Raw genomic sequence first — 11,440 nt, forward strand, 5'->3', positions numbered from 1 at the left:
TTGTTATCCGTGTACATGGTGAACCGGGAAGAAGCGAGGTAGTGCTTAAAGCGTTCGGTGACTGCCCACACCACTGCCAGGAACTCTAGCTTAAATGAGCTGTAATTCTCAGGGTTTCTTTCGGTGGGTCGCAGTTTTCGACTGGCGTAAGCGATTACTCGTTCTTTCCCCTGCTGGATCTGGGACAGTACGGCTCCTAGCCCGATGTTACTTGCGTCGGTGTAGAGGATAAAGGGCTGGCTGTAATCAGGGTACGCCAGGATTTCATCCCCCGTGAGGGCCATCTTCAGCTGGCGGAAGGACTCTTCTTCTAACTTCTCCCATTTGAAGGGCGGCGTCTGGTTCTTGGCCTTCCGGGCCTGGCCTATCAGGAGGTCCTGCATAGGAGCTGCCTTTTTGGTGAAACCGGGGATGAATCTGCGGTAATAGCCTACCAACCCGAGGAACTGCCGCACTTCCTTTACACTGGAGGGACTTGGCCATTCCTTAATTGCGGTGATCTTATCAGGGTCGGGAGCCACTCCGTCAGCGCTCACCACGTGTCCCAGGTACTGCACCTTTGGTTTTAGGAGGTGACACTTGGAGGGTTTTACCTTTAGGCCGTAGTTTGCCAGAGCTTCGAACACTTCCACCAGGTGTTTCAGGTGGTCCTCATAAGTCTTGGAATATACGATGACATCGTCCAGGTACAACAGGACCGTCTCGAAGTTTCTGTGGCCCAGACAGCACTCCATTAATCGTTGAAAGGTTCCTGGTGCGTTACAGAGTCCGAACGGCATGCAGGTAAACTCGCTAAGTCCCATCGGGGTGGTGAATGCGGTCTTCTCCCGGTCCGCCTCTGCTACAGGAACCTGCCAGTACCCGCTAGTGAGATCCAAGGTAGAGAAGAAGTTAGCAGATCTTAAAGCAGCCAAAGACTCCTCTATCCTTGGTAAGGGGTACGCATCCTTGTGTGTGATACGGTTGATTTTCCGGTAATCTACACACATCCTCATGGTGTTGTCTTTCTTTTTGACTAAGACTAGTGGAGCTGCCCAGGGGCTACAGCTATCCCTGATCACCCCAGCCTCCTTCATGTCCCTAAGCATCCCCTTGGCGTGTTGGTAGTGTGCAGGGGGTACGGGTCGATACCTCTCTTTTATGGGAAGATGGTCTCCCGTGGGGATGTGGTGTTCTACCCCCTTGACTCGCCCGAAGTCTAACGGGTGTTTACTAAACACTCTCTCGTACTCTTGAACCACCCGATAGACTCCCTGTTTCTGGTGTGAGGGAGTGGAGTCAGTACCCAAATGTAGTTGCTGACACCAGTCCTCCATTGTTTCCTTAGAGCCGTTACTTTCCTCCGGGGAAGATGGAGGCAAGGGTTCTACGGACTGTATGGAATTTTGATTGATGGTATACAATTTGGCTAGCGTGGCATACCGGGGCAGGTACACTTCCCTCTTCCCGATATTTATTATGCGAACGGGCACCCTCCCATGGCGTACATTGACCACCCCCCGTGCTGTCAAAATGGTGGGCCTACTGTCTGAGTAAACTGGTTCTACCATTGCCTGGTAATCTCTACCTCTCAGACCAATAGCTGCCCGGCACCAAATCATCATTTCACTTTTTGGGGGCATGGCAATAGGAAAAGGGTCACACATTCTTACGCTACCAATCTCACCACCGTAGAGTTCTATCTGTTGCCGTCTCATCAGTGCCCGGATCTCTTTCTGGAGCACTCGCTGCTGGCCGGAGCTGGCGTTCTTGGCAACCTGCTGTAAAAGGAAAATCACCTCTGCAAGACAATTTTCAATTACATTAGTTCCTAGAGTTATCTTTGGGTGACTCTCGCGCTTGTCAATGTCTACAATGATCAGTCCCTGTGCCGCCAATTCGACTCTACCGATTTTAATGGTCACCTCTTTAAATCCAATCTGTGGCACGGGCTGACCATTGCTGGCGATGATACTCAAGTCGTCGTCAGGGTAGCGGGTGATATCCGAGTCATTCCAGTACGGCTTGAAGAGCACGTACGGGATAGTGGTAACCTGTGACCCGGTGTCCAGTAGGGCACTCATGGGGATGCCATCCAGTACCACGGGCAAGACTGGACGTCCTCCCACATATTTGTCGCGCCAGTTCGATGGGCCTGATGATCTTTTTCCTGGGGTTTGGCCCTCTACCCCAGATTGTGCCAGTTTAAAGGACAGTACCTTGCCATATGTCCGGGTTGATTGCAGCGGCGGCAGATGGGTTGTCCGTCCTCGTTGTATCGGTCGCTGGGTCTTCCTCTGGCCGGTGGGGTCCTCCTTGGTCGACGCCACGGGATGTCCTCCGGTCCGGATGCCAGCTGGATCTTCCCTGGAGTGGAAACCTGTAAAGACTGCACAGTTCGGGTTAGAGCGGCAACGCTTTTAGCTAGCTCTTGGACCTGATGGTGCAGGTCTGGAGCCGGGTCATTGTTCAAAGCCTGAGCATCAGCTCCCACAGGCCCTGCCGACAAGGGTGCCGCCTCCTGGTGGTAAGTGGTAGTGGGGCGTCTGTGGGTCACAACGCCACCTGGTGCCGGTTCTCGGAGCACCCGGATGGCTCTGTCCTTAAACTGTGCAAATCCCAGATGAGGGTCCTGTAAGGCCATTGCCCGCAACTAGGTTCGGTGGGCATTGCAATATAAACCCTCTATAAATTGTTCAGTCAACAGCCTGTCCTCGTCTCCCACGCCGTCAGGGTCGGTCTGCTTAATGGCTCTCAGGGCCTCTTGTAGGTTCAGGGCATAGTCCCTTATACTCTCGTGTGCTCGCTGCTTGCACCCGTAGAACCTAAGCTTGATCTCGGCTGAGGTGCGGGTATCAAAGGTGTCCCTCAGCCGGGTTAGTATCCCTGCAACAGTCCTTCCCCCAGGTGGCCAGGACTTTACCTCCCTTTGGGCTGCCCCGGTTAATTGGGCCACCAGGATGCTCACTTTTTGCTCTTCTGTGAGGGGATACACCTGGAAGAGGCTATCCAGCTTTTCTCTAAAGTCATGCAGGGTATGTGACTCCCCTGAGTACTGGGGTAGCCAGGCCGCTCCCGGGATATAGGGCATGGTGAAAGGCATGACTGCAGCAGCGGTGGCGCTGGCGGGGGTTGAGGCAGTGAAGCTCTCCTCCGTATCCGACATCTTCCTCCCCCCTAGTGGACCGTGGCCTACCTTGCGATGATCCTCTTCCGTAGGCCGCGGCTCCGCAGTGGATCGTCAGGGTTGAGGACCTTCCGTCGCGCTCCTGTGACGTCGGCGTCTGCTGGGCTCCTTCCAGGACCTTACGCAACGTCCGGACGTGAGGCGGGGCTTCAGTTCTCGCGCGCTTTCTGAGTCCACGCCCCTCTTCTTCCCGCGCGGCGTCTTCAAGATGGCGTCCAACGGCGGGAAAACTCCACGGATGGCGGGAAGAAGGCAGAAGATGGCGCCGGATGGCGGGAAAACTTCGCGGATGGCGGGAAGAAGACAGAAGATGGCGCCGGATGGCGGGAATCTTCACCACTGGTAAGTTTGAACAGTCTTTTTCAGGCACGCAGTACCCGGTGGTTGCGGGCACGAGATCCTGCCGACTACGCCAAAAGTTGACGCACCCCTGGGCCTTCGTCGCGCGGCATCGCGCGCACGGAAGCTTACTCGGAGCTGGATCTGTTGAGGGTTGTAGTCTCGTGGCGGTGACCCGGTCCGTGCCCAGGGAGTCAAACTGAGCGGCGATGTATTAGCGGTAGATGTTGGACGACTACGCCACCCGTTGAATGCAGCGAAGGAGCTGCCGCTGCAGGGCAGACCGCTGAGGCCGGTGGTAGGATTGTGCAGCGTGATAGTATCACCCCCCAACGGGAGGGGTATGGCCTCAGGGCAGCCGACGTGGATGATGGGGGTAGCAGGAATCACTCAGAGACGATGCGGTGTAATTCAGGGTCTTTACTGGTGATAAAGATAGACCCTCCCGGAGTACTGGCTAGCGATCGGGGCCTGGTCAGTCTTTGAGCAGATGGGATCTCCCCTGGCCAGGCGGAGTTGTAGGCCTCCCAAACTGACTGTACTCTTCTGGCTACCTTGCTAGAGGCGGGTATAAGTAGCCCACGTCCCTGAGCGTACCGTGTGGTGCTCACCCGTATGGCCGGTGACTCGGGGCCTTCAAGTGGCGTCCGCTCCACGACGGCGGTGCTGGTCCCACGCGTGTGACCGTGCCTTCGGGTTTCTTGGCCAGAGGACCTGAAATCCCCTGCTGGGCGGTTTCTGCTGCTGGGTAAAGATTAGTCCCCACAGCCTCGGACTCCGGGTCCGGTGATAGCTTCTCAGTCAGGGCGAGCTCTGCAGCTGCCAGCCCTGACTCCTTATAGCACTGCTCCCACAGAGCTCCTGATGTTCTTTTCCTAGATCTGCTTCTCTTCTCTGTCTCTACTTCTTCTCTACTCACTAACCCTGCCTCAGCCCTAGGTTTATATAGGGGAAGTTCTTCCCCTCCCAGGACTGGGCAGGAGGTGTGGCATGCACAGGATCCCTGACCAAGAGACCTCCCACCTGCTCTCAGACATAACATTGCTGTTACTGTGGAAACCAGACCCCTGGGGTGCCACACACTGTTTAAGCCTTCATAGCCTCCTATATACAGTAAGAGCCCCCAAATGGCCTCCTATACACAGTATGAGCCCCACATAGCTCCGTATATACAGTATGAGCCCCAGCTAGCCTCCTATATACAGTATGAGCGCCTAAATAGCCTTCTAGATACAGTATGAGCCCCACATAGCTCCCTAGATACAGTATGAGCCCCTAAATAGCCTCCTAGATACAGTATGAGCCCCACATAGCCACCTACATACAGTATGAGCCTCCACATAGCCTCCTATATACACACACAGTATGAGCCCGCACATAGCCTCCTATATACACACACAGTATGAGCCCACACATAGCCCCCTATTTACATTAGGAGCCCGCACACATCTCCCTTCTCTGATCGACTGTCGGTTCCACAGCCAGCTCAGAGAATGGTTGAATCCCACTCTGGGGGCGGCAACATGCTGCTGCCTGTGAGACACCTCTGACCACAGCATGAGGTGGCCCGAAGGCACCCCCTGACGGCTGTACCCAGGTCACCTGCCCCTCCTCTTCTCCTAGGTACAGCCCTGTGTAGTCTATATGAGAATACATGACTGGTATCTATAATATAATCAAAGATGTGTCCGTCTGTCTGAACCCTCTATAGACTGTACATGCAATGTGCCTGCGTAGTCTGGCCAGAGACAGAAGAACACATCAGCCATGACAGGTGAGAGGCAGGAGGACGAGGATAAAGGATTGTGATGCGGTATGCGTAAGAGCTGACCGCATACCGCTATCTCTGGCGCCATTAGGACACATACCTCGATCTCTGGCACCATTTTGTTGAAGACACTGTGTGCAAATTTGTCTTCAACAAAATGGCGCCGGAGATCATGCTATGCTCAGGCTCAAACTCTGGCGCCACACTCCTCCAGCCTCGCCAGAAGAACAGCAAAACAGGCAGGATGGGGGAGCATATACCAGGATGGGGGAGCATTCGGTTTCAGTCATGGGGTCTGACCCGGTGCCGGTTCAGTCATTGCTTTGAGAAAACAGAGCAGCCGCTGTAACCCCAGCCCTGACAGACAGCCAGCCTCAATGTAGAGCCAGTGTCAGTCAGTGCTGGCGGCACGGTTACAGCAGCCGCTCTGTATACTCAGAGTGGTGACCGAACCAACACTGCCCCCATGACTGAAACCGAATACTGGCGAGGAGAATAAAGTTAATTTTCTCCCCTCTGCATTCAGCTGCTGGGCAGCATAATAATGCTGTTAACCTGCCATGTAACCATTATATATGCAGGTTAATAGCGTTACTTCTGATGACAGGATCCCTTTAATTCTGTAGCACAATAATTGTTTGTGTTTTTAAAACATGCAAATAAAATAAATAAAATTGTGATCATGAGACAGATCTGGGGGCGATGAGAGATTGGAGTCACGCCTACACCTTACACATCCCTGTGTAGCTCCAGCCTTAGTGACCACACACGGCCATTGCTCGGACATGTCGCTCCCCAACATGCCTGATCGTTTCTCCTATCTCCTGGCGTCGGCAGTGCACGGCGGCTGTGTGCGCTCTGCTGCTCTGCCCATGATGGATCTGATAGATACACACATGGGCCATACAATACACTTTACAGACCCTATGACAACAGTTCCTGGCACAGCACACAGGTGGGAATAGTTTTGTATTTTCATTGCAAATAACAAAGAAATCGGCACCGAAAATAGGATAAAAAAAATCGCATTGTGAGATACTTGTGACGCGCCCCTGGGCCGGTGTCGCGCTGCGTTGCGCACGCGGGAGCCTACCCGGAGCCGGATCAGTGGAGGGTTGTAGTCTCGTGGCGGTGACCCGGTCCGTGCCCAGGGAGTCAAACTAGACGGCAGTCTATTAGTAGTAAATAGTTGATGACTACGCCACCCGTTGAGTGCAGCCAGGAAGCTGCTGCTGCAGGGCAGACCGCTGAGGCCGGTGGTAGGATTGTGCAGCGTGATAGTATAACCCCCAACGGGAGGGGTATGGCCTCAGGGCAGCCGACGTGGATGATGGGGGTAGCAGGAACCACTCAGAGACGGTACGGTGTAGTTCAGGGTCTTTACTGGTAACAACGACAGACCCTCCCGGAGTACTTGCTAGCAAACGGGGCCTGGTCAGTCTTTGAGCAGATGGGATCTCCCCTGGCCAGGCGTAGTTGTAGGCCTCCCAAACTGACTGTACTCTTCTGGCTACCTTGCTAGAAGCTGATATAAGTAGCCCACGTCCCTGAGTGTACCGTGTGGTGCTCACCCGTATGGCCGGTGACTCGGGGCCTTCTAATGGCTTCCGCTCCACGATGGCGGTGCTGGTCCCACGCGTGTGACCGTGCCTTCGGGCTTCTGGGCCAGGGGACCTGAAATCCCCTGCCTGACGGATTCTGCTGCTGGGTAGGAGTTAGTCCCCACAGCCTCGGACTCCGGGTCCGGTAAAGAATCTTCTTAGTCAGGGCAAGCTCTGCAGCTGCCAGCCCCTGACTCCTTGTAAGTCTGCTGTTTCCTATGCTGCTTCTTGTCTCCACTCTCCTTGTCTGACTCACCCTGCCTCAGCCCCGGGTTTATACAGGGGAAGTTCTTCCCCTCCCAAGACTGGGCAGGAGGTGTGGCATGCACAGGATCCCTGACCAAAGGACCTCCCACCTGCTCTCAGACATAACATTACATTACTGTGGAAAACCAGATCCCTGGGGTGCCACATTCCCCCCTAGTGAAATTTAGTACTCCGGGACTAAACACATTTAGAAAAACATAACAAGGCAAAAACATTAATAATACAATAAGAAAACATATAAAGATGGTTACGGCGTGTCCGCAACCGGGTGCAGTCTCTGAAGAGAGCAAGGTGTCCATTTCACCAACACAGGGAGACGTAACCAGGTAGGGGTCTGTCCTACCCCGAGTCCTTAACAGTCTCTAGTCCATCCTGGGTTACGCTCCAACTATATACAAGGATTCCCGGTAAATCCACCAAGGTTTCCTAAAAACAACTGGAAACACAAAATTATACACAAGCAACAATACACAGATAAACATAAATAAAACTATTTTTACACTTCAAATTCTCCAGCGTGCGGGTAACTGGCCTCTAGTGGCCCTAGTGGACCTACGGAGCTGACTGTCTGGCCCTGAACTACAGGGTGTAGGAGCTGTCAAGGGTAAACTGGGCAGCTGTCTACCGGCTCTTTGTCTCACTAGGGGTACGGCAGGCTCACTATAAGCAGAGGGTTGATTCTCCTGTTCTACTCGTGTGGAGTCTTCTGCCTCCTGGACCGGCTGTTCTTCCAGCTCTACCCGTTGCTCCGTAGGTTCTTGGAATGATGGTTGGAGGAAGGTGAGTACGGGTACCACAACTGCACCATTGACTTGAGTCCAAGACCGAGGGAAGTCCCCGAGCACGGTACTAACCATATCTTCCCTTTCTCCCACGGGTCGATGGTCTTCTTGTTCCTCTTCAGGGTTCCTCAGTTGTTCGGGACACTTCTTCAGGTGGTCCCGGGATACAATGGCTGTGGTTTCCCCTCCGTCTTTACTGATGGTACAGACCTTCGGGTTCTCGTGGCTTGAGGGCAGTACGGTGTACGGGTCCTCCTCCCACTGGTCATCCAACTTGTGGAGCCGTCTTTTCCTCTTCAAGACCTGCTCTCCGGGTACCAGGGGAACAGCGGGAGCATACTGGTTGTAAGTCTTCTCTTGTCTTTCCCTAGCCTGACAGAGACTTCGCTCCACGCTCTCTTGTACTCTCCGGTACTGCTGCTGCCTCTCTGTGTCCCAGTCTGTTTCTGGTGAAGTGTCCTCAGGTGTCAGGACTCCCATTTCCAGGTCAACAGGTAACTTACCAGGTCTCGCCCTCATTAGGTAAGCCGGGGTACAGTTGGTGGAACCTACCGGGATGTGGCTGTATAGGTCCACCAGATCGGGCAACTTCTCAGGCCACAGACTGCGTTCTTCCAGGGGCAATGTTTTTAGAAGATCCATTACCACCTGGTTCATTTTTTCACAAAGTCCATTAGTTTGCGGATGGTAGGGTGTCGTCCTTATCTTCCGGCAGCCATACAGATTGCAGAATTCCTGGAAGACCTCCGCTTCAAAGGCAGGTCCCTGGTCCGTCAGCACTTGGTCCGGGTACCCGTGTGGACGGCAGAAGTGCTGCTGGAAGGCTCTAGCTGCTGTTTGAGCCGTTAAGTCCTTGACGGGGACGACAACCAAGAACCGGGAGTAATGATCCACGATGGTTAACGCGTAGACGTAGCCACTTCTGCTTGGGGTCAGTTTTACATGATCCAAGGCTACCAGTTCCAACGGTTGCCGGGTGACGATGGACTGCAGGGGAGTCTTCTGGCTGGCCCGGTCCTTCCTTCTCAGATTGCACGGGCCACAGTCTCTGCACCACTTCTCGATGGTTCCCCTCATGCCTACCCAGTGGAACCGCTCGCGCAGCAGGAACTCCAGCTTTTTCCACCCGAAGTGTCCAGCTCCGTCGTGGTATGCCTCCATCACCATGGCTGCGTCTCTTCGTGGCACCACTACTTGCCAGAGTAGTTCATGCGTCCGGGAGTTGACCATTCTGCGGCACAACTTCCCCTTAGAAAGGAATAGTCGACTCTTCTCCGCCCATAGTTGTTTGGCTTCCTCCGGAGCGTCTGGTTCAAGTCGAGCCTCCGGCCGAGTCAGCATCTCCTTCACCAGTCGGACGGCAGGGTCGCTGTCTTGCGTTTCCGCCCAGTTGTAGTGGGGTAAGGGGTTCAACGTAGCAGCCTGTTTACCCCTTACCCGGTGGGAATACTGGATAGTCCCATGACGGTGGAACGCAGGGAGTTCAACTTCTTCCAGTCCCTCCGGATCTTCTCCTTCGTCCGGCAGGTTGGGCATCCTGGACAGGGCATCCGCATTAGTATTGGAGCGTCCTGCCCGGTATTTGATTGTGAACTCGTAGTTGGACAGACGGGCCATCCACCTCTGCTCCAGGGCACCGAGTCTTGCCGTGTCCAGGTGTATCAACGGGTTGTTATCCGTGTATACGGTGAACCGGGAAGAAGCGAGGTAATGCCTAAAGCGCTCGGTGACTGCCCATACCACGGCCAGGAACTCTAGCTTAAATGAGCTGTAATTCTCGGGGTTCCTTTCGGTGGGTCGCAGTTTTCGGCTGGCATAGGAGATCACTCGTTCTCTCCCCTGCTGAATCTGGGACAGTACGGCTCCTAGCCCGATGTTACTGGCGTCGGTGTAGAGGATGAAGGGCTGGCTATAGTCTGGGTACGCCAAGATTTCATCCCCCGTGAGGGCCATCTTCAGCTGGCGGAAGGACTCTTCTTCTAGCTCTTCCCATTTGAAGGGCGGCTTCTGGTTCTTGGCCTTCCGGGACTGGCCTATCAGGAGGTCCTGCATAGGCGCTGCCTTTTTGGTGAAACCGGGAATAAACCTTCGGTAGTAGCCTACCAACCCTAGGAACTGCCGCACTTCTTTTACGCTGGAGGGGCTTGGCCATCCCTTAATTGCGGTGATCTTATCGGGGTCGGGAGCCACTCCGTCAGCGCTCACCACGTGTCCCAGGTATTGCACCTTTGGTTTCAGGAGGTGACACTTGGAGGGTTTCACCTTTAGGCCGTAACTCGCCAGAGCTTCGAACACCTCCGCCAGGTGTTTCAGGTGGTCCTCATAAGTTTTGGAGTATACGATGACATCGTCCAGGTACAACAGGACCGTCTCGAAGTTTCTGTGGCCCAGACAGCACTCCATTAATCGTTGGAAGGTTCCTGGGGCGTTGCAGAGTCCGAACGGCATGCAGGTGAACTCGCTAAGTCCCATCGGGGTGGTGAATGCGGTCTTCTCCCGGTCCGCCTCTGCTACAGGAACCTGCCAGTACCCGCTAGTGAGATCCAAGGTAGAGAAGAAGTTAGCAGATCTTAAAGCAGCCAATGACTCCTCTATCCTTGGTAAGGGGTACGCATCCTTGTGTGTGATACGGTTGATTTTCCGGTAATCTACACACATCCTCATGGTGTTGTCTTTCTTTTTGACTAAAACTAGTGGGGCTGCCCAGGGGCTACAGCTATCCCGGATTACCCCAGCCTCCTTCATGTCTCTAAGCATCCCCTTGGCGTGTTGGTAATGTGCAGGGGGTACGGGTCGATACCTCTCTTTTATGGGAGGATGATCTCCCGTGGGGATGCGGTGTTCTACCCCCTTGACTCGCCCGAAGTCTAACGGGTGTTTACTAAACACTCTCTCATACTCTTGAACCACCCGATAGACTCCTTGTTTCTGATGTGAGGGAGTGGAATCAGTACCCAAATGTAGTTGCTGACACCAGTCCTCCATGTCTTTCTTAGAGCCGTTACCTTCCTCCGGGTGAGATGGAGGCAAGTGTTCCACAGATTGTATAGAATTTTGATTAGTGGTATATAATTTGGCTAGCGTGGCATACCGGGGCAGGTACACTTCCCTCTCCCCGATATTTATTATGCGAATGGGCACCCTCCCATGGCGTACATTGACCACCCCCCGTGCTGTCAAAATGGTGGGCCTACTGTCTGAGTAAACTGGTTCTACCATTGCCTGGTAATCTCTTCCTCTCAGACCAATAGCTGCCCGGCACCAAATCATCATTTCACTTTTTGGGGGCATGGCAATAGGAAAAGGGTCACACATTCTTACGCTACCAATCTCACCGCCGGAGAGTTCCACTTGTTGCCGTTGCATCAGTGCCCGGATCTCTTTCTGGAGCACCCGCTGCTCGCCGGAGCTGGCGTTCTTGGCAACCTGCTGTAAAAGGAAAATCACCTCTGCAAGACAATTTTCAATTACGTTAGTTCCTAGAGTTATTTTTGGGTGACTCTCATGTTTATCAATA

Source organism: Phyllobates terribilis, unplaced genomic scaffold, assembly GCF_046119375.1.
Source record: "Phyllobates terribilis strain yellow unplaced genomic scaffold, ASM4611937v1 Scaffold_10__3_contigs__length_209671492, whole genome shotgun sequence".
NCBI lineage: Eukaryota > Metazoa > Chordata > Amphibia > Anura > Dendrobatidae > Phyllobates > Phyllobates terribilis.